The 25,247-nt window shown below is 37.4% G+C and overlaps 1 long non-coding RNA gene across 1 annotated transcript; it reads right to left on the minus strand.

Annotated features, from left to right (window-relative positions):
- Nucleotides 1–22,992: 22,992 nt before the first annotated feature.
- LOC138109131 (uncharacterized) lies at nucleotides 22,993–24,786 on the minus strand. The gene is made up of 4 exons (XR_011150299.1): nucleotides 24,740–24,786; nucleotides 24,572–24,655; nucleotides 23,914–24,032; nucleotides 22,993–23,805 (listed from the first exon to the last, which is right to left on the minus strand). It is a non-coding gene; the product is annotated as an uncharacterized lncRNA (long non-coding RNA).
- Between the last annotated feature and the right edge of the window lie 461 nt (nucleotides 24,787–25,247).

The following is a 25,247-nucleotide window of genomic DNA, read 5'->3' on the forward strand; positions in this document are numbered from 1 at the left end:
AAGGACAGAGTCTATGTCTAACCTACCAGGCACAACATGATCACACAGGGTTGTCTCCCCTCTTTTCATTCACACCAAGTTTTTTTAAGAGAAGGTGAAAGTAGATGGAGACAAACATTAGCATCTCTTACTTCATATTAGGGACATAAGGGGTGGTTGTATTTTGCTCTGATGTTAAGTACAAAGCTGATTGTATGGAGGGAAGCCTTCAGAATAAAAAAGTATGAGAAGGAACATGATATGTACCACAGAAAAAACTCTGGCAGACTCTGAACTTTCACCAAGAGCTTTCACTAGGACTTTTTGCCATGATAGTACGAATCAATATAACTGCACTATACTCACAATTTACACCAGCATGGGAACAAAATCTATGCTTCATTTCTGAAAACAAATGAGAAAGCAGTGGGCAGAAAATCTCTCTGAAGCACTGATGTTTAATTAAGTTGAGGCACCCTGATTTTGTTTGGCTGTACTGAGATTTGAGTAATTTCCTCATTTTTCCAACACTGTGGCCCATACCTATCAGTTCTCATAAACACTTTCCTCTTAATTTCAATATATGCTTTTACTATTCTAGTCTCCTAGATAGTTTCCTTGGAAGAGTGGCTCACTTCTCTCTTCTTAAGCAAGAAAGCACTGCAACTTTCGAGCATTTTCAGGGAAAGGTAGTTTCATCATTTTGTCATTATTCTTCTCAAACAACTAGCAATTAGATCTCATCCCCTTGAGAATTTTGTAAAATGGATGTGGCATGCCTCCAAGACACATTCCTTTGAACTCATTTTTTTTATCATATATTTCATTCTTACCTTCACTATCTACCAGGGATTTTATTCAGTTCCTATGACAGACCAGGAAGACCTAATTCTATCTTCAGTGAAGGTCTGGAACTCTAAGTAGCTGCCCTCAGCACAGTAGCAGACTGGGAAGCTCCCTAGACACAAATTTGACTCAACACTCCAAGTCCTGCAAAGTTTCAGTTTAATACATGATTTGATAAGACACAAGAAATTACTGGAATCATGAGGAAAGAGGGAAAAGTCATGTGAGACTATGAAGAGGAATCTAAATGAGCTAGATGTCTCATGTCTGAGAGTGGAATGCTTGTTACAGTCTTTATTTTTGATATCCAGCATGCTTTGCAAAGAATGATAACAGCCAACACTTATATTACAAAAAAAAAAAAGTAAAAACAACAAAAAAAACCCCACCAAAATCTGGCTTGAGTTTGAAAGAACATTTTCACTATGACAATATTTTCTTGGTTTTCTGTACTAAAAGCTTGTTTCAATAAAAATTTCCCACACAGCTCTAACAGCAGGCAATAAAGCTGAGTGTATTGAACAAGAACAATGGAAATGTTTTTACGATGCATGTTATCTAAGAATGAAGGAAAAGTACTGGAGTGCACTTGCAGACTGACAGTGATAACAGAGCTAATAATGTCACTGAGAAATGTTTAGATTGGTTGGAGCTGGTTAATACAGCCAGACAGGACAGTGCAAAAAGCCAAAACATGTGCCAGAGCAGAGACAGATACAGAAGATTCAAGGCCAGTCTTTGTTTTCAGGACAAGGACACAACTTCTAACCTCCTTTTTTTTTTTCTTAAGTCTATTTCTTCCATGTATACTCAAAGTTCTTGAAGTGACAGCTGCTTATCAGATGTAACAAGTTCCTTCACTAAAGGTCTTATCCTGGCAGCAATTTTAAGCAGTGATTTTCCTTGAAGTTAAGACTACATGATTTATTTTTTTTTCACATAACTCAGAGGAAACCCACCATTTTGTCACACTTCAAACAGCTAGAACAATCTTCAAATTCCTAAATAGGTTTGTGAGAGACTGCCAGCATAAATTTAAAGATATACTGACTAGAAAGTGTGAAGTATACACCACGTGTAGCCCACACTTCCTCTTAGGAATGGTTAGTGCCAAATACCTAAATTATTTCATATCCATGTCATATTTCAAGTGTAATCAAGGAAAAATTATTTTTTATTAAAAAGTGAAAGGAATAATAGTTATTTGTTCTGAAGCAATATGAAGGGTAGATGAATATGGAGTTAGGTTGTAATTCCAAGCAATAAATTCTAACATTCAAAATAAAAATGAATTCTTTATAGGGTGAGTGTTTGAGGAATTTCTGAGTTGGATTTTTTGAGGAATTTTTTTGAATTGGAAAAGGTAATTGATGCCTTTTACATCTGATATTCTATGATATTTAGCCATCAAAATAGCTAAGTAATTTTCAAACTTGGCATTTAAATCACCCAATTGCTTTTGGTACATTTCCAGTCTAGCTACTCAGTCAAAAAGATAATAAAAAAGTAAACACTGGAAATGTTTCACGTTGCTCCTCTTCTACAGTTATTAATGTAGAAAATAAGACCAATATTCTATAAATAAAACAACACATCTGATATAATATTTGCCTTCTTTAAAAATGTTGATGTGTCACTGTTAACACTGTCAGTAACTTAGTTATTTATTGAGATTGACATCTGATTTTGATTGCACATGAAAGGATGGGGAAATAAATCAGAGCTGTTAACAATTCTGTTTTGAAGAAAAGGAGTGTTCTGTGCTGAAAGGGGACCGACTGGTACTTATTAGGATCAATAGCTATCACAAGAAATGTTTATCATGAAATTATTTTCTCTCTCAATGAAAATCAAACTTTCATTCATTTTGTACTACCACATAAAAATCCAAGTATATTTTTAGACTGGAAAGACAAGAAAAAGCAATTTTGCAACATTTTTAACTATCTCTAGGTACAAGCAGCTCATAACAATTTTAATAAAAATTATAATGGCTTCAAAACTCAAATGCCCTTTTTCTTATGGCATTTGTGGATTGTCATGTTGACCACGACTCTGATGTTCATCCAGTGAAAATCTTTAAATTTTGTGGCTATAATCCAAGTAACAGGAGAATCTGCAAAAAACATTTGGTTTAAGATTTTGAAACCATAAAATGTCTCAAAGAAAGTACCACATTACAATATTACCAGAAAGCAAATGTATTGTTGAAAATACTTCCACAAAAATTTCATCTGTGACTGTGAAAAGACAGAGACTGAAAAAATAACCTTAAACCCCTTGTTTTTAAACTCTGAACACTTCTGAAAGGTTTTCATGAGATCCAATGCCCTTTAGTCCTTGTTTCTGCAGTAGCAGTAGCTCACTGGTTCTCTCCCTGTGGTGTGAAAGTTGAGCTTAAGGAACAGGACTTCAAGAGTAAGAAAGCTAGATTTATCTTCATATTCTGACTTTGCCCTTTTAGAGGCATTTCCAACAATTCAGCTTTCATAACACTGCAGAATACTTTACAGCAATTATTATATGCTTTTTAGAAAATATTTATAGTATTCCTGAAAATTGAAAACACTTTCTCTGACATACCACCATTATTTAATTGATTTTGCTTTGCAGCTGTAGGATGAGCTAGTTCAACTTCTCTTTTCTATAAGCAACGTTCAGGCTGCTTTTTCCAAGCCAAATGCGATGACTTTTTTTTCCCATCAAATTTAACCTTGATTTCCCCATTTCCCTATTTAAATATTTCCATCAGAGCAGCACATATTCGTTAGCTTATATAACTTGACCACTTGTTTGCAAATCAGTTCAATCCACTGCTTGAGGTTCACTGTGAGAAATGTTTGTGCTTTTACAAGTAACTGTCTCTCAAAAGTTCAGTCCTTACTATTATTTACAATCACAGTGGATGCCTTATGTTCACTCCGGGTTTTATTTCCAGTGACGTCAGCAATATCACATCTCATAAACTCGTTTGTGATTTTCCAGGACCTGCACCTGCTTCAGTATTGCTTTTTGCACTTGATTGATTGCCTTGGTAGGTCTCTTTGGAAGCATGCATGTTGTTTTGTTGTCATTTTCCTGGCCTGTTTAAAAATCAAAGCTGCTGACATATTTCTTTCAGACTTTCTGTCTTAAAAAAGAAAAATATTACTTTGTTTTCTGAGGTCAGTATTCGGTTTCCTTCCTTAACCTTTTTGCTGAGTGGGAAATACACTTTAGTCTCCTGCTTTTCTCATTCTTTTATTGCAGTACAGTATGCACTAAAGCATGTGCTAATAGAACTGATTCTCTCATTCTAATGCTGAAATTATTTGCCTTAAGTATGACTTTCTTTTTTTTTGTGGTTTTCTTTTGTGTGTTTTGGTTTGTTTGGTTCTTTATGGAGTTTTTGTTTGGGGTTTTTCTGTTTGTTTTTTTTGTTTGTTTGTTTTTGTTTAGTTGTTTTGTTTTGTTCTGGGTTTTTTGGTTTTTTTGGTTGGTTGGTTGGTTGGTTGGTTGGTTGGTTTGTTGGTTGGTTTTTTTTTAACTATGCAGCTTGATCATTGCAGTTGGGAAGTACAATATATGGCTTTCTGAAATGTCATTCCTGCTTCTGCCTGCTGTCTGCCAGTACATACAGAATGGTACAGTTTGTGAGGCTTCCAGCCAGATTTTCACACCCTACAGCTGTCCATCAAATGAGAAATTAACTTTGCTTTCATAAACTTCATAATACTTTAAGAAGATGGGTGTCATGGTTTAATCCCAGGTGGAAACTAAGAGCACAACACAGCCACTCACTCACTCACTCACTCACTCACTCACTCACTCACTCACTCACTCACTCCACACCACTGGGATGGGGAGAGAATTGGAAGCATAAAAATGAAAAAATTGTGGGTGGAGATAAGAACAGTTTAATAATGGAAATAATACATGACAATTGTAACGAAAAGGAAATAACAAAGAGAGAAATGAACCCCAAGAAGGACAAGTGATGCAAATGAAAACAGTTGCTCACCACCAACCAAGCGATGCCCAGCCAGCCCCTGAGCAGTAATCCCCCTGTCAACCTTCCCCAGAGTTTTATTGCTGAGCATGGCACCATATGGTAGAGAATATGTCTGTGGTCACTTGGGGTCAGCTGTTCTGCCTGTGACCTCCCCAGATCCTTTTGCACCCCCAGCCTCCTCCTGGTGGTGTGGGGTGAGGAGCAGAAAAGGCTTTGACTCTGCCCAGCAGTAACTAAAACATCCCTGAGTTCTCAACACTCTTTCCACCTCAAATCCAAAACAAAGTCCCATACCAGCTACTTTGAAGAAAATGAACTCTATCCCAGCCAAAACCAGCACAATGGGTAACAGTAAATTGCTCTAAACTAGTAGAGAAGGATGGGATAGGAACTATTGATATCTGCATAAAATGACCCAGACAGAAAACATCCTGCCTAGAAATGAACAATTATCTACTGAGTTCTATTTCTGTGAGTAGTGTGATTTTTGCAGATTTTTATTGATTTTATTCAGGTTAGATTCAACTCATAAGTTCAATTTTCATGCCTTGCCTCTTTTGGACATGAAAAAATACCTATGTTTATTCCCTGAAGTTAAAGTTTCATGTAGTAATTCATAATGAATGCTATCAAATAACTATGGTGAATTGTAAGGTTGTAACTAGCTGGGGAAAATTTTATAAGATATTATGGCATGATGAAAATATAAAATGGTCTAGTAGGAAATCAGTTTGCTTTTTTTTATTATTCATTATTACATTATTTTTTTTAAGCATGTTTTCAAGTCAGGCCTAACATAAGGTGTTTGGTGCTGCAATTCTGATTGTATTACTACTAGGCTAAAAAAAAAAAAAATGGACAAAGTTCTCTCCTAACAGGGTAAAATACCTTAGGATTACCTGTTCACATATGAGAAGTTTTTTTTGGGTAGGTTCAGACATTGCAGGTTTTAGGTATGTGTAGGCGTCAGAGGTTTGGCCCAGGATAGGGTTAATTTTTTACAGCTGGGAGGGGGGCACGGCTAAGGCCCAGATGTTATTTGGTACCCCCTCATGCCATTGCCAGGGATGGGGTAAGGGGCTCTGCTTCTGAGGAGAGTGTTCCTTCTGGTTGGGAGAAAATGTGGTGGGGTTGGTGTTTGTCGTGGGCTTTCTGTGTAAATAATTTCTTTGTCTTATACCTTTTGCTATTAAAATTGTTGCTGCTACTGATTGTTTTCTTATCTCATTGCTGTTTCCAGTAAGTTTTTCTTATCTCAGCCCATGGTTTTCCTCTTTTGTGCCTCCAGTTCTCAACTCCATCCTGCCAGGGCAGAAAGGAGAGGGTGAGGGGGGATGGAGCGAGAGGCAGGCTGATTTGGAGTCTTGGTGGGAGAACTGTGTTAGAGGCTACCATTCCTAAATCACAACAGTAGATAAAGACAAAATCATATTAAATTTATAATTCTTAACCCTTGTTTCATGTGGATCATATAAGTGTGGTCCTTTGAAGTGGTTATAAGCTTATTAAGAAGCATTTTCATTTGTAGGAACTATCTTTGAAATCCAGTACTAACTTTTAAATTCTGAATAATTCTAATTTACTCTAATAATGGTTTCAATTTCACTTAAGGACCCTCAAAAAGAATTGAATGTGATCAGCCATTGTGTTTAACTGTATCAAATAAAAATTATGTTAGTAACTGAATACTGCAAAAAATTATGAAAATATTTTGGATGGTTAACACTTATAAATTACTGATAATTTACACAATGGTTCCTCTATCTGACTGCTTAATTGGTTTTGTGAGATGTATTTTGCCTTACAAATGGAAGTGTGTGACTCAGAAATTATAGATATTCTTACATATAAACTTTTCTTCTTATTGAGAGCAACAAAGGATGAGTCTTCAAACAGAAATAATTTTACAATTTATTATATAGTGAGGCATCCCATGGCAGCTTTTAAATTACTGTCTTTCAGGTGGCTCATTCAGTGAATGAATATCAACTGAGTGGAAGCAGCAGCCCCTGGGTCAAACATTTATAATGAGACTTTGAATTACACTCAACATGAAATACACAATGGGGAGCCTCTCATGAGCTAGTTTTTCTTAGTCATATATTTTTACATACAAGAAAACAGTCATTTTCTTTCCTTAACTTAAAAGGAAAGTTCAGCCATCTTTTACATTTACAGCCAATCGATTACATTGAAAAATGAAATAACATTTCTGAAAGAATTATAGAGGTAGTTTACATATATGTACAAAGTAGCTTAAATAACTTGGAAGTGGTTTCGTGGTGAAATTTACTTACCTCAAAGTACCATTTAATCACAGGTTGTAACTTCCATTAATTATTTCAAATGCACACAGCTCAGGATTGTTTATACTCTGCTAACAAATATTTTCTACATTATGACATTATTTGACTTGTCCACTTTATATATATTTATATACATATATAAAATCTTTACGTATCCTTATCCTTTGTGTAACAAAATTAAGAGACCCTATAAATCAAATAAAAATGATAAATACATCCTAAATCTAGTTCAGTAGTCTTTCCTGTTTTCTGGATTTCTTCTATTTCATGATGATTCTTCAGTGCTCTATAAAAGTTAATAGACTAGCAAATAGGCTGTGCCATCTGTTTCAGTTGAGTTCATTAGTCTCTACCTGAAAATTTGAGTGTAGTTCTTAAACAGCTTACTATTTTCTGTGAAAAATCAGGCTCATCTCTGTTAAAACTGTTTTCAGTTTTGAACCAGTCTAACCAGTATTTCACCTTCTTGTAGAAAGATTAATATCAAAATTGTCATGATGCTGAAAATAATCAAGGACATAATGAAGCAGGAAGAGCACCTGCACTAAACCAAACTCACTGAGTTCAAGGTGTATTTCAAACAAGCTTTGAACACTCATCTAGTGAGATGAACTCCTCAGACTTTTTCTTGAAAGTAAATCTCCAGGGTAAAAAATGCTGCTCTACAGATACAGGTTTTTCCTTACAATTTGGAAAAAGTCAGCCATAACCAGAAAGGACACACTACTATGACTTTTAATTAGGCAATGACTTTCAGAGAAGAGAGGTATTTTTTTGTGAAGTAGATGAATTACTTGGAGGCACAAGAGACAAACTTCAAAAATTTCTCAAGAGCTTCCTTTTAAAAATCATTGTCCATTCATGAAAGGGAGATTCTGAATGTTTTTTTAAGTCAACTCAGTTAGCTTCAAAAAGAATATCACAAATAATTATTTTATTTTCTTAAGAAAGAAATTATGCCTTTGAACTAGTAGCTCTTGTGAATAATAGGTTAATACATTATTGGTCATTTTTTGTACATCTAATGAGGACAATTCTCTCCCTCTCTCTCTCTCTCTAGTGAAGAAATTTTAGCATATAAATATTTTTTAATAATTTTTCTTCTGCAGTGCTGGCATGCCTTACTCTGTTATAGTAAGAATAAAGATTATCCCTCCCAAACTCAAGTCTCACATGTTAGTATTGCAGTAAAGTGTTGGTGCTACAGGTGCTGTAGGCTTTTGATTTAATCATGTGTGAGGGATGTAATGACAGCCGCCCTATTTGCTTTAAACATTAGAATAAGAGTTTTTATTTACAGTAGCAGATGGTGAACTTCAATCCACTCCGTATGTCTCTGTAAATTTTATAAACTGTTAGAACTGGTCAAACATCTTCAACTGAAATATAGCTCACTAAAACTTGGGGTTTGTCCAACGTGAATTATTTGATTTTAATGGAATCTTCTTTTGGAAAATTAAAAAGAAGTTACTGTACTTCAGGTCAACATCACATTTACCTCTAGTCACACTCAAACTCTCTATTTCTATGAAGTTATATCATAAAGCTCTTATTTGTCTTCCACACAGCTCTGTGTTCTGCTATTCAGCTCTCATTCCCTATGATTCTCCTCAGACCTGAGTTCATGGCATGGTCTCCCAGCCACAGTCATTCTCTTGTGCTCCAGCCTCTCTGCCACCAAAGGCATGAGTGTACTTTTTCCAAAGGATGCTGGTCCAAAGATGCCTCAGCTGGGATGTAGAGGAGGTGGCACCCAGTGAAATGACAGGCAGAGGTGTCGGTTGAGTCCTGAGAGCACTTTAACCACTCAGTGGGGAATAACCTGACCAAACACTGCACCATACCAGCACTTACACTGGGGCTTATTCAAAATGTTCAGTAGATTTCACTGCATGATGTGGACATATTCTGGGAATCAAAGCCTGGATAATAAGGACTAAATGGTAAGAGCTTTTAGGTTGGTTTTTTTATATATATGCCTTGTTAATGGAAAATCACTATTTAAAACACACAAGTTAAACTTTGAATTGATTTGACATAAGCTAATACAAGAAGTGAACATAGTTTGTTTTACTTGAGATAAACTTTGTTTTTTCCTTTCCATAGTTTAAAGAAACTGCCCTAAGTTATTTCGCATGTTGTCTTAATTTTTTGTCTCTTATAGTGTACTTACTTTAGGAAACTAGATTTTCACTATTTTTGAATGTTTAGTATTAAGGAGGACTTAAAGACTTTCACTGAGCATGGAAATCAAAGCACAACACCTAATCATATCTCTGAATGACCACACCATCTTTTACTACAGAAGAAGAAAATGTCACCTCTCATAGCTGTTCTGTCTTCATATCAAAGAGACAGTAGTGAGAGATCAACTAGTAAGGGAAGTCTGAACAAAAGGGAGATATTTCAAAACTAACCTTCTATGTCAGTGTGCTCTGTTTTTCAGTGGTAATAAGGTTGGTATGCAACATACTGTGAGCAACATCAAGATTTTTTTCCCTGTTAAACTGGGACAAGATTGCCTATGGGGCCAGAAAAGAGAATGGCAAAGTAATACAAACCCTTTGCCTTCACATGCATCCACCTTATTAACTTATTTTAGGGCCTTGCTTTTATTTTCTATGTTAAAAATCACATTGGAGCCTTAAACAGGTTTCTTACTCAGCTTTCTGTATGGGCGAAGAGCTCTTCAAGTCCAGGATAATGTCTTCAATCTGCAGAATGAAGAGCTAGGCTCCTGGGGGAACATCATTATCTCTGGGTCAGAGCTCTTGGGGATGTGGGACTTGAAAGGAAGTTCCTTTGAGGTTTGAATCTAAGTCAAAACACCCCCAACTATAAAAATGCCTAGAATGCTTTAAAATGAACTTTAGTCCGCTGAACTCAGACTGTATTTAAAAGTCCCAATTTAGGATTTGAGCTAAAATGACAAATCTAAAGGAAAGGTTGGCATGAGGAGGCAGTAGAGCAAGGTTATGAACATGGTAGCAAATAAAGTATTTCAAACAGATTTGTGAAGAAGGAACATTGACATGAGTATGGCCTTTTTTGATATTAGACCAACATATTTAGATTAGGCTTATTTCTTTTGTGTTTTGCCTTTTGGAACTCTGGTACCAGCTAAGGACCATCAGGATAGGGTGTGAATTAAGCATAAGCTCAGAAGACCCAGTCAACTTTTTAGAAAATGGCTTTGAACAAACACTCTTCCCACTGGGCTTGATTATTGTTTCTTATCAAGAAAACAAAATTTAAAAACAAATACCACTTCATCATCACTTAGTTATCAGCTTTGCCATGTTTTATAAAATAATACCTGGTTTTCATGAAGTGGGTCATCTGTAATTCTTCTGGAACTCACAAAAAATCCCTTGCCATTGCTGTATTTTTAGCAAAGAATAATGAATAACTGATAGGATGAAATATAGTGCTACATAATTGGCAAATGGAGAACATTTTGCAGAAATCACTCAAACTATTTTGAATTTCATTCTAGTCATGGTTTATTTAACACTAGCAGAGTGCTGGAAGAGTTTCACAAAAGATTGATGACCCTCTAGAGCAATTCCTAAGCGTAATATTATGTCTTAAAGAGTTATGTCACTTTCTTTAAGGGTGCTGAGAAAGATATTACTATGCATCAATAAAAATTCAAGTTTTACCAACCATCTGTATTGCATAAATCAAGTAGAGGGTTAGGGTTTCCCCAGAAAACAATTATGGAATGGAATGAGATGGCCCAAAAGGCATTTACTGTACTAAAGCATGTCGGTAAATGCATTATGCTGCAGCTACAATGAAATTCAGAATAAATTTTAAGGACAACATTTTCAAGGACTTGTGTCCAGGGCCCTGTATACATGGAAAATGGTGTTTCTTACCCTTTGAGTTGGAAAGTGTCTACAATGAAGAGATGCACCTGCTCAGTTTGAAGTGTAGTTTACACACAACTTTAAAGCTGGTTGGAAACATTTTTCAGCTTAGTTTGGCCATTTTGTTTCAAATGAACTCAAACTGATTAGAAATATTTCAGATGAACTGAAGCAAAATACCTTGAAAAGAAGATATGTGTGTGTGTGTCCCTATATTATGCATGAATAGGAAATCGTCAAAAGTAAATGAAGGGGAAAGCTTTATTAAAATGTTTTTTTTTAATTTAATGTAGAAAGACGGCAGTCAAACTATCTCAATATGGTCAATTTAATATTTACCACCTTACTAAGAATCAAGGCCACTGTAAAACCACTTTATATATTTTGAGAGTGTTCAAGGAGGTTAGACATTGTAAACACTTCAAAACTGATCAAATGTATGCTATCTTCACTTTCCTGCACTGAAGATGCCAGTACATCCACTTGCAAGTTAAATCGTATTTAAAATATGCAACATAGATAGCTGATCATGTACATATCCATTATTATTTTTATTATTCTGTAAAGAGAAGTTCTGCTTGTCAGTTCCTGAACTAAGGTGCAATGGAGTGCACTACAGTTGTTCACAGAGAACTGGAGTTAGATCTCTATTTGTTGTTTAGAAAATACACAAATTGTTGATTCATAAATAAAATACAATAATCTTGAAAGTGTCAAATTTGAACACCCTTCAGAAATATTTATTTTGACACTAAATAAAAACCATTTAAAGTAATGATTTAGAACAGAAATTATTTCTGAATATAGAAAATACAGTGAAGAAGCGTCGGGGTCCCTCCCCCTGCCATGTGGCCCTGGGAGAGGGGCCCTGAGGGAGGCACGGGGTTTCCCTGCCCCTGGTCAGCCTCGTTCCCCATGGGTTGTTTTGTGTTCCCCTGCCCGGGCAAGGACCCTCGGGTCCGTGATTGAGCAGTTCCTGGGCAGAGCCCCGGCCATGCAGCTGGAGAAATAAACATCTCTGAAACATCTACCAAGAATGGGTCCATATCTATTTCTTTTCCACGGGCCTCGTTGATTGATACTCGTGTTGCAGTATCCGCACTGTAACGAAGGAATGGCATGGGGTTGTTGTCTAAATTCTGGTGTAGTTTATATTTGGAAAGGTACATTTGGAATATAATTTATTTAGTAAAATTCAGTGAGTAAGGGGTTAGACTGTGCACTAAACAAAACTGCATATTTTGGAAGGAGAGGAACCTTTCCTTAAAGTACACATCACTTGGATTGGTCAAGAGAACTGGTATGACATCTCTCAAGGGATTGCTAAAATACCATTAAATTAAAAACTGACAAAGTCTGTGAAAGATAACACATGTATTATCTTCTCAGACAGGTAGCCCTTGGGACCTGCTCCCCCTTGAGGAGCTGTGCTTCACCCAGGCAGGGCCATACCTGCCTGGAGGCAAGGTGTGCTCTCTGACCACCATTCTGACACTGGGACCTGAACCAAGATCACCATATAATTTCATGGGCATTTTGGAGCTATTAATTTTCCATCACTAATGAGCTGAGATCAGCTCAGTTGGCTAGACCATGGTTCTAATAATGGTGCAAATAACACCAAAGTTGTGGGTTCAGTCCCTGTATGGGTCATGATACTTGTGGGTCCCTTCCATCTCAGAATATTCTGTGAATCTGTGAGATGCAACTGGAACAGATTATAAGTGGCAATGGCGTCTCTTTTATCAATTACCCTAAATATGTAATTCTCTTTTGCTTTTTGTGTAACGGTATTTGTCAAGCTGTGAAGGCTGTACCTCACTCTTATCAAAAGTGCTGTGACATATCAGTCTTTCTCACAGTTATCTACAAAAAAGCTTATCAATTTCATTTAATTTCCCAAAAACTCAGGGCCACTCGACCGTCTGTTGAAGCACTTAGTGATATTTAGAAACATTTATTGAGGAAAGATTAAAATGATGATCACTCGAGGAAGCCTGTTTTATAAATTCAGAGGGCAGCTGTTGCAAATAAAACTCATTTTCAAGTGTTGAGCTTTTTAAATGAAAATGGTCACCAGAAGCACATCTTTCTCAAAGTGGTGCTTCATTGCTGATGTTAGTGACTCCACATTCTGTTGTTCAGTCTCACCCTCAGCTCTGCTGTCAGATCTAGAATATTACCCAATTGTTCTAAAATCCACTTCTTGGTTTTCATTCTTCTTTGCATATGGGCTTGGCTTGTGGAAAAAGTTATAGATACATCTTTCAGGAATGTGTAGTTTTGGTAAGAGAGGAGTGATTTAAGTCCTCGATGGGATAGTTCCTTAACTAGATATAGGTATTCAGTGCATTAGAGGCAGTTTGCAACCTTCCACAGTGATTGGAAACTGTTTTATTGTTAGTAAATGTCCTGTCTCAGAAACTACAATTGCTAAAAGTTTGGGAAGTCAATGCTGATATTTTCCAGTGTAATGATCTTATTCTTTACTGGAAAAGGACTTGGGCTTCATCATATTAGTAAGTGAAACATTAATAACTTATATTTAAAAGTCAAAATAAAAATATAATTCTCGAAACTATTATGATTTATGATGAACCAAACAGATCCATTTTCAAAATAAGATTATCTTTTTATTTTGACATTTATTCCAAAATCTCATGTATTTTTACAAATCAGGAAACAGTATTTTTCATGTCATATTTTTATTATAAACTTGCTAGATCAGCCTGTCTAACCAAGGATCCGTATTATGTCTGTCATGAAAGGACCCTGTCATGGCCCTTCTTCAGGCAAAAAAAAATTGTTATCCCTGCACAAGAGATTCTGAGTCAGAAAACGTAGAGAATTCTTATATAAGAGGTGCAGTGTCTTGCAGGTATAGAGCTTAGTGCTCTGTGACTTAGTAGTCTAATTCTGTAGCCTAAAGCCCTCAGCTAGGTTAGCAAAAATCAATGATCCTTGCACTTTAGGCTGCCAGTGTGTTTTAGGTAGTTCTCAAAATAAAAAGTCCAGGAATGATGTGGTGATATAGACTGAGAGTTCTCTAGTGAATGTTGTAAAAGATAGATTAAAGCACTGCACTGTGCTGAGCTGTCTTTGCTTCCGCCTCTTTCACGCCTGACTTTGCAGTTACCCAGATTCAGCTGGAAGATGTTCTTTGTCTCCCTGGAACTCAGTCATTAAATAATAGCACTAAAAATCTTGTGAGTCAGAAGCCCCAGTTTTCAGTAGCTCTAACATTATTCCCAGACAACATGATACATACTCTCCATTATTCATTTAAAATCAGTCCAAATGTAGCTGTAATCTTAACCATGAAGGCCTCCCTCTGCTTTGACATTTTGAAAAGAAAAGATGAATATTGAAAACAGATCATAATATCAAAGTCTGTCTGTACAGCACATTTAGAAAAAATAACCATAAATTTATGCAGACATGGCAGTCTTCCTTGGAACTGTAGCTGCAGCTAATACATTTCACCCAGGACACATTGCAACCCTCGAGCTAACAAACTGCAGTGTACTCAGAGTGGGGAGTGCCACAGTTTTTGTCCTACAAAATAACTGCAAGCAAGGACATAACAAAGAGGCTTGGTTTGGTTTACAGCCTGAAGGAGACTCAGTTTTTCCTGAGGCAAACAGAAATTACAATGGCCTGGGTGAAGCAGAGCAATTAATAATTATCCAGCCACCTAAGACAGTTTTGCATGGATGCAAAAAGTTCCTTTCTCCTATTTCTGGTCTCAGCTTGAAGCTGCTGGCTGCACTAGGGACAATATCCAAAATCACAACTGGTCGAGCATTTGGCCAAGCATTTGGGTAAATTTGGGAAGTACTTTTGACAGCCCTTTCCCCTAATATATTCAGTGGTTTGAACAAACCTTAAAAGAATAGCACTGAGTTTCTAGGCTAGTATGCAAGGTATGTTTTTGAGTTCCAGTTGCTCTGCTGTTTCCCTCAGCCCACACTGACAGCCCCTAAAGATTAGGTAAATCACACACCTGTTGTGCGCTTGGTGGTGATCTTTTCTTTGGAAGGAAAGATGTAGATATTCCTGCTATCAGAAGGAATTGATTCTGGGTTTTCATTTGCTGGATAAATGTCTAGCCACCAAGTACTGACAAAGAGGAGAGAGTACCAAGTATTGCCAAGATCAGTGCAAGGAATTTTGGTAGTTGTGGATCACTGGGAGAAGAACATCTGCTATATGCATCCTGCTGTATTTTGGCAACTACCTCCTTAGCATTACCACGCTCAGGAGTTTCACTGAAGGGAAACTGTTTCTCTCTAAAGCATGCATGTGTCCCAAGAGCCAGGAAGAAGCCGAGTAAAGGTTTTGAGGATCCAAATTTTGGATTAGAAATTGGTGTTTTATAGAGACAATAGTGACTTAGAGAATTTGTGTCTGTTGAAGACACTGTTGAACTGAACTGGTGGTCAGCTGCTTAGTTCTGGACTTAATTCATGTTCCAACAGACAGGCTGAGGGGATTCTAACTTGTGAGTTGCAGACTTCACTGCCCCACAGTTGTACTTTGGAGGTTATTCCCTTGATGGGAGAAGTAGTAGAAAAAGTTACTTCAGCAATAGTAGACAATGATAACCTATCAGCTGGGGTGATTAAGAAGCAGGTAGATATCTAATTGCCGAGAAACCCAGTCACGGATGGATTCAAACTGGAAGAGAGTAGGTTTAGATTAGATTAGATTTTAGAAAAAAATTCTTTACCTTGAGGGTGGTGAGACACTGGAACAGGTTGCCCAGGGAACTTGTGAATGCTCCATCCCTGGGGCTCTAAACAACCTGGTCTAGTGAAAGGTGTCCCTGCCCATGGCAGGGAGGTTGGAACTAGCTGATCTTCAAGGTCCTCTTCCAACCCAAACCCTTCTATGTTTCCATGAATTCTGCAACCTAGCTACAGTAGCATTGACCTTTTTTCCCAAAGTACGTCTGGAGAGATAACCCAAAGTCCTCCCATCTCTTTGACAACACTCAATTAAAAGAAAAAGATTCTGATTTAAATAGTCACTGTTGAAGGATAAAGAAGGAATGCTAATGAGGTCATTAAAAAGTAACTGAATGCAAATCAGATTCATATAGAATCCTTAGTTTCTCAGTGGCATTAAAATGCACATATGCTAAGTGACATAGTAAGAACTCCAGAAGGGTTACCAAAAGGAATAGTACCAGAGTAGAATGGGTCTAACAAGTAGCAAAACCTGTGGGAAAATATTTTAAAGTATAGGCCAAGTGATCAGCTCTGAGACCACAATGGATCACCTACCAGTCATGATGGACAGACTTGGAATGATTATGAACCTTGAATTGACACTTTGCTTTCCTAATTTGTATCTCTAATTTACACAATTCCATTGTTAATGCATGAAGTTTTGAGCCACTGTAAAAATACAAATCCTTCACTGTCAGAGCAAGTGTTAGAATAAGACATATATAAGTAGAGGTTATTTTGTTTCAAAATCATGGTTTAAAACATCTTCAGTTTCTTTAGTCTCTTCCAAATTGTAGTGTAGCTTATAGAGGATAGATTTAACACCATCGTGAAATCACTGCTATTATTTCTGAAGGAGATGGATTATCATTATAAGAGGAAGGAGCTTTCAGGATTTCTTTTTTGCTGTCATATATTAATTTTTTCACAAAGTATTAAAATCATATTAACTATGTTATTTAAAATGTTACATTTTCAGGACAGAATTGTGGTCTGGGGTCTTTATAGTATTCTTTTCTTCCTACAAGTATGTGAGTCATTTATATACAGGGAGAGTATAATTAATGCCACAGTATGCCCTAAAGAGAAGTTAGAACTTGCAATGCAAAATTAAGGCAAATTTTTTTCGGTAGGATATTACATCTGTGTTTATATACATGGACAGTAGAGAGGTGTGCTGCATCTCTACTCTGGCAATGAGCTCTAAGGAGATGGGAATATAGGATGTGCTCAGAGTAGCCATTACTAATTTCTGACACTTACCACCACGTGTTTCATAAGAGGTTCCCCTTCTCATGCCAAGGTCCTAGTCTGCTCACACAGGACTGTTTGGATTTTGGCATCTGAGTTTGCACACCAAACAAATTCAGAGAAAAATAATTTCATTGTGTATGAACAATATTCTGAAATTTGGTTTTATTCTGACTGGGACACACACAGCCTCCATGTGTGCACCCATGCACAAATTTCTCCACAGAACAAAAATCTAGCTTTCTTGCTACAGGGACAGCCTTGTAGTTGGCTGCCTCAGATTTAGACTATCTCATAGCAAAGCAGACAATCAGAAAATCTTTTATTGGTTTCTTGCTCCTTTCTAGAGACATTTGTTCAAACCAAGCTTGTAACTGTGTGACAGTTATGAGTAATTCTGATGGAAAACTGCTTTACTGACAACACTCGCAATCTTGCCTTACAAAAGTTCAGGTTTTTAGAGGTTGTTTTAAGTCTAGAGATCCTCCATCTTCAAATCAAATCCTGGCATATCATGACGTTTGACTTTTCAGATAGGCACCCTCATCTACAGATTATTTTCTGCAATTGCATCTTAACAATAAAATTAAAGGCTTATTATATGCTATACTCTTTGGTGATAAACCAAAGGATAACAGACTGGAAACAAATGGAAAATATCTTATGTTTAATCTTGAGTTGGATCCCATTCCTGAGCTGTTGACACATGATACAAGTCAGGGGTTGTATAGTGCAGCTGAAGGGTGGTTACTTGTGATGGATGCTCGAGAATGAACTAGCTGGACCAAAAGGACTGCCTGGGTGGGAAATTCCTGGGTTTATGTAGTCTAAGACACTGTCCTGCCCCTTACAGCTGAGGACACTATGGCTCCTAGACTTTGTCTCTTTCTGGTCTAACTCCTTCCAGTGTAATTTTCTTTCTAGATTTGCCATGTGATGCACCTGCCTGATTGCTTCCTAGCCTATGTTAGGAAGAAACAGACTAAGACAGGAATTATAGTACACGTGTTATTTCAAACAATTCAAGAAAACTCATTTTAACTGAAGTGAGCTAGCCATCAATCACAACAGCAGCTGTAAAAGATGTCAGGGAGCAGTGAGATCTAAAGGGGAAGGAGGGAGAGCCAGAAGGCAACATGCACCCACAATCAAAGATGCAGCAGGATTGGGCAGTGTAGGTTCAGATTGAGCAGGGCAAGGTGGGGTTTGCATCTCCATCTTTTCCTGCACACAGGCCACCTTGTCTAGAAAGCCTTTGGAGACAAACATTAGCAAATATTTTTGAGAGTGATTTCCCCAGTAGTTTGTTGTGTTCCTCCCAAAACATGAAAGATGGACTTTGCAAATGTTTCTCATCTCCCATGTTTTGATTATTCAGACTTCTCTGTCCCTGGTGCAACTTTCCTCCAGGAGTATCACTAAACCCACAAAAGAATCATTTTTTATCAACATGATATAAAAACATATGTAGTGATGAATGGACGGAATAAAACTGGCATTCTCTGCAGTATATTAATTTTGGCATATTTGTATTCTCTTTCCTGCCAGGTTGCATCTAAAATATGTGCTAGGTTTTTTTTTATCTATGCCCTATTGGATTGTTCTTTTTTCTTTCTTTCTGTATTCCCACTTATTACAGTATTTTTTTATATAACATTTTTTTCTCTGTAAGAAACTATCCCTAGTCTTCCTCTTCAGCATCCCACCTCCCCCACATTTTAAGCCACACAGTCAGTTTCCTGCAGACAGTCGATACTTATGGCAAGCTACAGCAGGCTTGTTCTCAGTTTTTGCATTTGTGACAGAAATGTGACAGTCTCTGACAAACTTAATTGGCAAATACCTGCAGACTCCTATAGCATTAGTAACACCTTGAAGCAGCATATTATATTGTTAAAGTATTTATTTGTGAGGTGGTTCAATAGCACAGTAGAGAATTTTTAGGAGGGCTTCCCTGATCTTCCAACTTTTTGAAGGTTGCCTGTGCTGCAAACTTGAGCATAGGTACAAAGTGAAAAAACGTAAGGGAAGACTTTTGTACCCAGTATTACTGACTTTAAGACCTGAGATTTACAATGTCCTGTTGGACATTGTATTGCATTGCTTCTACCACTAGCCAGTCACTTGGGATTGCATGGGAAACCTCTTATGATGCTTCTTTTGATGGGGAAGAAAAAATCTTGTTACTTTGGAAAGCTGAATTTGGAGAATACTAATAATAATGATATTTTAAGAGTTATTCAACAGGTTATGGATGTTAATATTTGTTTGACACAAAGATGTCTAAAATGCTGTGGTGGGTTGAGCATTGTCAAGCTCCCTTTAAATCAGAGAGGTCTTAGAAAATATTCACATTATGTTGTGAAGCATGATGAAGAAACAAACCTTCATGCAAGACCCAGACTGATGTGGTGCATAATGCCGTGCCATACATGAGTATCGGTAGCTCAGGCCTGCCCCAGCAATGCAGGTGTGCAGCCCAGGGCTGATCCCAAGCCAAGAAACTCTTCTTCAGGAGGTGTAATTAGCAGCTTGCTAAGTGAAAGTGGTGTGGTCTTACTGCCTCTTGGTCTACAACCAGTTCAGTAAATGTCACCCTCAGGAACTCTGCACAATCTTCTATCCCAATGCTGGTGCATCAGAGGGAGTTTTGAGGAGATATTGCATAGTCTAGGAATTGTAGCAAGGCCAGTACCTAACCCACGTGTTCTGAGTGCTGTCACTTATTCTGCCTCCAGTCTTCAGTTTGCAAAACACCAAATATGCTTAGTAAAAGGTTCAAAAAAACAGTTTATGATGACTTTTGGGCTCTTCCTGTAGCAGTTATATCAAGGTTTCCTAAAATGATTAAAAAATTAAGATAGCCATTTCATCACTTTACTGTGTAAATTTTTAAAGCAAAAATGTTCACACTTCTGCTTCTAATTACTGATTTATTTGTAGCAAACACTTTCATAGCTTTTTGCCCTCCCATACTTTTAGTACTGTGGACAGTTTATTGGTAATGAAGATAGTTGTCTCACTATTCATTTTCTACAGCAGTTTCTGAGTAGAGCGTACTGACAGCTCAGTCTAAATGCAAGATGTTCCCAACAGGCTTTGAGTCGTCTCAGTATAGATTCTAACCCAGGAGCAATAACAACATTGCTCTCACAGCATAACTATTCCAAGGAGATCCAATATCTCTTTTCCTCTACAGCAGTTTTGAAATTGAAAGTTAATGCCTTCAAGAGAGATTTGAAGGAGTTCACTCCAAAGTCAACATTATATAATGGAAGCCTGCCAGCTTAAAATTAATGTGAGAAAACAGGTTACTCATGAACTACTATTATGGTATACTAAAGCTGGAAAGTTTATTTTTAGCTGTGCTTTAGTAAAAAAAAATATGTATTGCATCATCCATCAAAGCCTGTTAACTATATCCACTAATTTATATTCTTATCCTCAATAGCACTCTTAATCAGAGTCAATCCATTTTCCATATTGGAAGAAGATAAGGCAGGCAATATAATAGCTTGAGATTTCAGTAACATTATTTGGCTGCATAAATACAAAGACAAGTCTTCCTTGTTTTTTGGTTTGTTGTTGTTGTTTTTAATACCGCCTAGCTAACTAAAAAAGTCTTTTGAGCATTAATTTTATTCCAGAAGACACATGCATATGTTTGCATAAAGTCATGTGATTTTTTATTACATCAGAAAAAAAAAACCAAAATAGGAAATGTGAAATTTTAACAGTAACAGCTCCAAGCTTCTTAATTTTGGAAGGAGTAAAAAGTAAATACAAGACTTGGTTCTTTCTCTGTGTTGCAGGTGAAGACTGCCAAAAATGAACAATGAGCAGGTGTTCTCTGACTGATGATGAAACCAAATGAGACCTAATGTTCACAAGAAGAGTGAAGGGGCCCTCTTTTGGTTAAGTCAGTCCTGTGATGTTAACAAACCAAGGCAGGGACACCTGTAGCTTTTCAGATTACACGGGGACTCCTGGCTTGGGCTTTGGCACCAAGTCTGGTGTATTCTGTCTTCAGAGGGGTAATCAGGAGGTCTTTCAAGGCTGAAATACCTAGAAAATATCTACTTGTTGCTCAGTATTTATGCTGAACACAGCTCCAGGTTTCACTCTAATCTCACTGAAGGCAGAATTCAGGTCCATGTGTGCCTAAGCAGATCACAGAGTTAGTTATTGCCTCTGGAAATAGAAATGTCAACACCCACTGAAAGAATCTGAGACTTTCCTATGGATATTAATGAGGGGAACTTGAAAACCCCAATGTAAATATCTCATTGTATTGATGAGAAAAAAAAGGTCCCAGGTGATAGAAAGCCCTTTCTGGAGGTCACACTGCTGTTAGAACATTGCCTCTTTATTCATTTTGTGGTAGTCTCAAGGTTTGCTAGGAAAATATGCAGAAGTGCATACTGTTTATATGTCACTGTAGGAAAACTGAGTGAGATCTCTCCAAGGAATAAGGATAGCTGCTCTTCCTTCTTGCTTTTGATTCTTTCTAGAGGGTTTTGAACTGACCAAGGGGTTGCATAAATATTTTTACCAGGATAAATATACAGATTTAAGAACTTACCTGCATACAGAATCACTTGAGATAGAAACTGTAACTAAATTCGCTTTGCTGATCCTGGTCTTTAAAATGTGACCCATCCTTTCTGTGTTGTGCAACAGAAATTCCTTTCTGATGCTTTCCCAAGTTACTAACGGACTCCAGTTATTAACAATATGGTCCCTCTGCACTTCTCTGGAAATGCAAAGGTGCTGAAATGGCCAGCTGAGGTTGATTCTCATAGTATGAGGTAATACATGGTGTGCCTAAAAACAGTCATTTCACTGTTATGAAACCGTATCTCAGAAGGAAAACCAGGGCATGAAGAGCTGTGGTTGGAGTGCAATCAAGTACATCAGGGAGATGTTAAGACACAAGTTTTCTAAACAGAGCTACAGTTTCAACTCAGTTTATGTTGCAGGAAGAAAAAAAAATGGAAAAAGAAAAAACAGAAGAGATTTTTAAAAAATAATGTGCTAACTAATGCATGGTTAGGCTATTCCTATCTCTCTGAGGCACAAAAGTGGGACTGAAGGACTTCTGCATGGAAATCTCACACTGTTGTTTCTCTGGGAAACAATCCTTTGACAAAATTTCATCTCAGGGAATGTGTAGCATAAGATCCAGTCCTCTTTTTGATGATTAATCAAAATATGTCAATATGGTATATATACAGTAAACACATTAAAAAGAACTGAAGCAGTGGAGAAATGAAAAAGAAACATGGGTGACATCTGGCTGTCTCCTGCTTATCTGTCCACCCTGGGGTTTTTTTATAGTCTTGGTACTTTAAAACTGTTTTGTAATGTCAAAGGATATGCAGGATGCTGCAGTGTCTGAAGAGTAACAGTAGACCTGTTTCATACCTATGTTAAAAAAAAAAATCAAAGAAACTACTCACCTCCCTACATTCCATCTGGATGTACAGTAAATAATTTTGGTATTTTCTTCATGGAACCAGCTTTTCACCTTGGTCAGTGTCACTGCCACCCATTTGTATGCTAATCAGATTCTTGAGACGAAATTTCCTATTCCACTCTCCTGAAATATATCATGTTAGCTACAGCTTTAGCTTTGCAGGACTTGTCCTTGCATAGAACCTGATTCTGCACACTTTTACTCACATTTATCCATACCAAAGAACTGCGCCATTGTGACACTTATGAATAAAGTCAGAATTAGCACTTTCTTTTAAATCAAGGAGAAAAAAACTAGTGCTGGGACAAGACTGAACTTAAGTGAAATAGAATGTAGAAATATGTTAATATGCTACTGTTGTATTAAGAAGTACAAAAAAAAGTGTATGAATAGGTGTGGTTGGAGAAGTAGATAAATGGAAATTGGAAGAAGATACCAAGAAGGCACATACAAAAAAGGAAAAGAACAGATGCTGGAACAAAATATTTTTTAAATTTTACTATTTGACAAATAATAAGGAGAAGGTAATTTAGCTGTTTATATCTGCCTATCTGTTTAATAGGGCTGTGTGAATAATTAATTCTGTAGTTCAACGGCCTAAATCAGTCTAGATGAAAACGCTTCTAAAATATGTTGACTTGCTTTACACCACAGCAAGAAAAGTCATGGAGTTCAACATGGCAGAACTGTTCCTTCTTCAGAATGTAGAGTCAAGTAAAATGATGGGACAAGTAAAAAAACCCAAGAGATGTTTCCCTGCTATCTTAGTGCTGAACCATGAGAACACTCACTCAAGAAAACTAGAATCTGTTATTTTGTTCCCTCCCTTCCCTGAGGGGTACTCCCTGCCAAGAGAGAAGACAGTCATATGCTTTTTCCAAGCTAAATATCCTGGAATTGAGGCAGATACTGCTGGTGCAACTGTCCCATTTAGAAAGAAGTAGTTATGTATTTGTTACCAGAAGCACCTTGACTCTGTGTCACTGCAAGTCAGGCTGTTTAGCAAAGGCAGCCAGGCAGGAAGTTCTCATCCACCTTTGCTCACTCTTCCAACGACAAAGCTCTTCAACCTCACTTCTTTACTGACAATGTTTTATGCTTTATGCAAAGTGGAGCAAAGATGTCCAAATGTTTCAAAGGATCCCAAATGCTCTACAGCATGAAGTTTAGGCACATGACTGGAAAATGAATGTTGAAATGCTGGGCATTCAGGATACAGAACTGGGCACACATTTTTCATCTCCTCAGGAAACTCTACACCTGAGTATCTATAAGCACTTCCAACAGTGATATCTGCATTTGAGATCAGAGAAGAGCCTCTTGTGTGAATTCAGAGTTTCTCCCCCAACTGGCCCTACAAAACAATATATTATGAAGATTTCAGGCCATTTGAAACAAAACTAAAATTCAGGGAATTTATTGTTGGGCAAGAAAAAGACTATCAGAGAGATTTGTTAGTTACCTTCATCTTTCATCATCAGAAACACATCATGAACTGATTTTGCAATAGAAGAAATCTGATGGGTAGAGGAGCATTCCATTTGAGATCATTTCAAAACTCAACCTTCAGAATAGGTTGCTCTAATGGAAAGAAAGAAAAATTAGATTTTCTTATTAATGTTGGCAGAGAAGAATCCTTCCTTACAAAACAGTGTTAGATGGATGCACCTTGCTGTTAAGGACAGGGAAATGCAGAGAAAAGAACAAGAATGTTAAAATGAAATGGGTTTTCTGGAATAGTGTGTTTAGAATGAAGCATTTGTTTATTAAGAATCACAATTCTTATTTAGTTTTTCTTTCAAGGTTTTTTCGCACATTTGTGGTGATGGAGACAATTTATAGATTTATTACTTTTATAGGGCTAGCTTAATAGAGTTATTTACCATCTGAAATAACAATATAAGAAACAACTGTGGTATTTTTCATCTGTTTAGTAATAAAGGGGACTGATTCAACTTTTTTTTAAGCACTAATATTGGTTATTTTACATAGAAAGCTGAGTTTTGAGCTGTGAGGAGCTGTTTCCCCAGGAGAAATGACTCTTCTGAGTGTGGATTTGCTCCATCCTGTTTCCACCATGTAAACAGACACTTGTCCATTCTCCTTAACAAGATACTGACCCAAAGGAGGAAGAGGTGAAGAAGCAGAGATTGTGAAGTTGCTGGTGTGCATCTCTGGGAAATCAATTATACCCTTGTTCACAGCTATGAGTACAAGCAAAAGCCAAGTTAAATTTCTATAAAAATTTTCTTCTAGTTGTTCAAACTAGACAGATGAACATTTCTTACCTCTTAAATTATAATCTGTGGTAGCCTGTTAACCCACTGCTTTCGTGATGCCATGTTTCCCTTCCTGCTCCCCCCCTGCCCCTAGCCTTGGCCACCCCCTCGGGCTCTCCCTATTGGTTCCTGTACTCCCACCCCACCCAGGGACCACCCCTGGGCCCCTGACAAAATCCCCCGGACCCAGACCACGTGGTCTCTCTGCCTCTGAGGGTCTCTGGACTGAGATGTGATTAAAGTTATCTCTTACCCTCATGGGAGACCCTTCTTGCCTCCTCTGTCATCACTGGTTGTAACGCCGATAGCTGACCAGAGCAAGATCACGGGGCTGTCCGAAATGGACTGGGATGTGACCGGGTCACAGTGCCCCAGGTACCCCTGCTGAGCTCTCAGGGAGCTACAGCCTGCTAAGCAAAACCTAGCGGCTACAACAATAATCCTATTTTTTCTCAAATTTAATTTGATCACTTAATGAAGCAAGTTCCTAGGAAGACTCTGGAGTTTGCTATATGAG

Source organism: Aphelocoma coerulescens, chromosome 4 (assembly GCF_041296385.1).
Source record: "Aphelocoma coerulescens isolate FSJ_1873_10779 chromosome 4, UR_Acoe_1.0, whole genome shotgun sequence".
Classification (NCBI taxonomy): Eukaryota; Metazoa; Chordata; class Aves; order Passeriformes; family Corvidae; genus Aphelocoma; species Aphelocoma coerulescens.